We start from the raw sequence: 3,557 nt of genomic DNA on the forward strand, positions 1-3,557 counted from the left end.
GTTAAATATTAATGTAGTTTAGTATTCAGTGCAAAATATTAAGCTTGTATACAAAATGTCCCTGTCAAATCCTAGCTACATCTGTATATCTATTGCTTTATTCTTATTCCTACTTAATATCGCGCAGTTGCTGCAAAATAATTTCAATTCCTTCAGAAAACCCCTATGTGCACATTATCATTATAATTAGGTATAATTACGCAGCTTGCCTTTGATGTAAAACGATTTGCTCAAACTACATATTATTGAATGCGAGAAATGTGCTTGTGTTGAATATGCATACCATTTTTTCCCCAGAAATATATATCATATTCATTTCAACAACTAGACCACTTCCGTGTTATAAATGCCCATATCTTATTGTGGGGTAATGAATCATTATCACATGATGTTAATAAACAACTTTTTTAAATTGCACAATCATAAATACCAGAATCTAATAGATTTATTTAAAAATCATATTCATGTAAGCAGGCCTACTTCGATATTTTTTCTCTTTTCAAAAATATTGATAACGTTATTATTATCATCATCATTTCAAAGTTGTAAGATTTTTGTAGGAATTGTTTGTGCTATGGTCAAAACCTTATAAGTCGTTAGAACGTGTGGCTAAATCATTTGTACATTATATATACAATAAAATATGTCTAAAGCAAAAACAGTAATTTAAGCATTTCGAATACCCAGGATGTATACTAATAATATAAAAATGCAATAGCATCTAAAATATGCACTTTTAGTTTTACAGCGGAATTTTCTATGAAACCAATAAAAACCATTCAGACCCTAGTTTTACAAAATAATGTAATATCTAAGTGACATTTTACGCATTATTATAAAAAAAGAAATATGTACTCACAGTTTTCTTCCATAAAACACAGGAGTGTCGCACCATGGTAAAGGATGAGGAATGATCATAATTCTGCTTTACTGTAGGTTCTTATTCGGCATTGCGATAATAATCTGGAGTATCTCGTAATTATCTCTTAATATGAGTCGGCTACTATTTGTTCCTTGGTGGTGGTTGGGGGTGGGGGGGGGGGGGGGGTGGGGGGGGGGGGGACCGCCACGTGTTTAGGTGTTTTTTCAACATCATTGAAATTGCAAAGCCTGTCACCATTAATCACAAATGGTATCGTTTTGAATTTTAGTCTGTTGCTTAATATATAGTTAAGAATTTTACTAAACTTGATGATGGAAAAAAAATTCATTTACATAATATGTGACCGTTGAGACGAGCGAAGCCCATTAACATCTTGCAACACGACTTAAAAATTATGCGCCTCTTCATATAACGCGCTTGATGTAAACAGTGACGTAATATTAGCTGGAATGTTTTTCCCCTCTCAAACCAAGCAAAAACAAAATGTTTGAAGCTATGAGAAAGCTTATCTGGAATTTAAAAACGTTTATGGTACTTTCTAAACAATTTAATTATTTTAATTACGGGTTTGTCAATGAAGTATACCGCAGTGACGGCGACATTTTTCCAGAAGCATTATGGGTAATACTCATCTTTTTTCAGCTGAAGAAGACCAAACCACGTGACTCATATGTGTAATCATTGGAGCGAGCTTCGCTCGCTATTATGTTCTGAAAAGCCATCTATTCTGAATATGACTGAAAATTTTATTTTGAACTATATATTTCACTGTATTTGCATGTAATGTTATGTAATCACTTTTCTTTACTTTACGTATGTATATATACAGTATTTGTATATATTTTCATGGTACCCAATAAAATATGTTCTGTTCTATATAAATAAACAAACAAATAATGCCCATATTGCAATATATCTAAGCGCATATAAGTGACATATCGCTTAGGTACGAGCTGTCATCAATTGAAGAGGAGGAGTCAACTCGTAACCAGATTCTAGGGTACGAGTTGACTTTTGCCTTTTAGGTACGAGTTGACCTATTGGGTACGAGTCGGTCAGGGTACGAGTTGATTTGATTCCAATCAAGCTGGATCATCCCGACGTTTGTTAAGTCTTGATCATCAAGACGCCTTTATTCTAGTTTGGTCCCCGCCCCCGCCACTCATTGATCATTCGTTATGTAGAGCAGGGCTGCGTTCAAGATCGTAGCGGCTAGCTTAGCTGTTAGGCTAGATATCTAGGTATCTTGAACGCATTGTATTAATTAACGCTTGTTATCCCTACACAGGGCTAGCCTAGCACATCGTTCAAGATCGGAGCGCTACCGAGCCCTACGGTCTTGAACGCGGCCCAAGACTATCTTGACTCGTTTCAATTGCAACTACTCGGCCATTTCGGCTACACTAAAAAATAAATTCTTCGCAAAGAAAGGCCGAGTAGTTCCGATTGGACTCGTTTTCGTCATTAAAGGCAATCGTCTGGAGGAGAGACTAGACTTTTGTGTAACTTATCTAGAGTGCGTTCGAAATCGCCGTTCCCGTTGTTCTCGTGCTCCATCATCGTTGGGAAAAGAGTACCAATTCATTTCCTATAGACTTCAATGCTAACCTTTGGCCCTCTCACTAATTAACTATATCAATTTTAAACAAATGACCGCAAACATTTCAAAGTTCATTCCAAGTGTTGATAAAAAACGACAAAAAATATATAGGGTCCCGTGCCCTTTATAGACCATATTTGTACTTTTTTACAACACCTAGCAATCTGCAGTAAATTACACACTTCATTTTAAGCACACCCCTACCATGGTAATTTCCAGTCATTTCTCGATTTTGTGCTTTAATTTTTCATCCTGACAATTAATTTGAACCTCTATAATATTTCGTTCTTTCACTCTTGATATTAGCCAATCACGCAACACCTAGACATTTATACCTCCGCTCAATCTTGGGTAAACTGCGTCCAGGTTACGCATACGGGGGTTTGGTACTCTCAGCTGATTTACATGTACTTACATGTCACTATGATACTTGACCAGATTCTGGTTTTCCATAGTACTAAAGCATAGCTTACCCCCCTTGACTCTGTTGTCTACCATTGTGACACTAATGTGATACATGCAAGGTGAAGATAACGAACAGTGATCAATCTCATAACTCCTACAAGCAATACAAAATAGATAGTTGGGCAAACACGGACCCCTGGACACACCAGAGGTGGGATCAGGTGCCTAGGAGGAGTAAGCATCCCCTGTTGACCGGTCACACCCGCCGTGAGCCCCATATCCTGGTCAGGTAAACGGAGTTATCCGCAGTCAAAATCAGTGTGCCAAGAACGGCTTAACAATCGGTATGAAACACATCAGACTGCATTTGACCCAATGCGAGGTTGTATTGACGAACTAGATCGTTATAACGACCATAGAATTTGCGAAATGCTGACTTCAATCGAGACTGTTGAAAGCCCTGTACCATCAACTTGTTTGTCAGTAGCTTACCTCGATTTAAAAACTGACGATACCCAGAACAAGCTCTTGCATATCGAATCAGTTGAGATATATAAACACCATATGCAGGTGATAATGGAATATTGCTACATAAATGTGGCACATCTATTGAAATAAAGGGTTGTATTACATATCTAATACATTTATTTTGATAATATTAATGAAATT

This window comes from Ostrea edulis, chromosome 6 (assembly GCF_947568905.1).
Source record: "Ostrea edulis chromosome 6, xbOstEdul1.1, whole genome shotgun sequence".
Classification (NCBI taxonomy): Eukaryota; Metazoa; Mollusca; class Bivalvia; order Ostreida; family Ostreidae; genus Ostrea; species Ostrea edulis.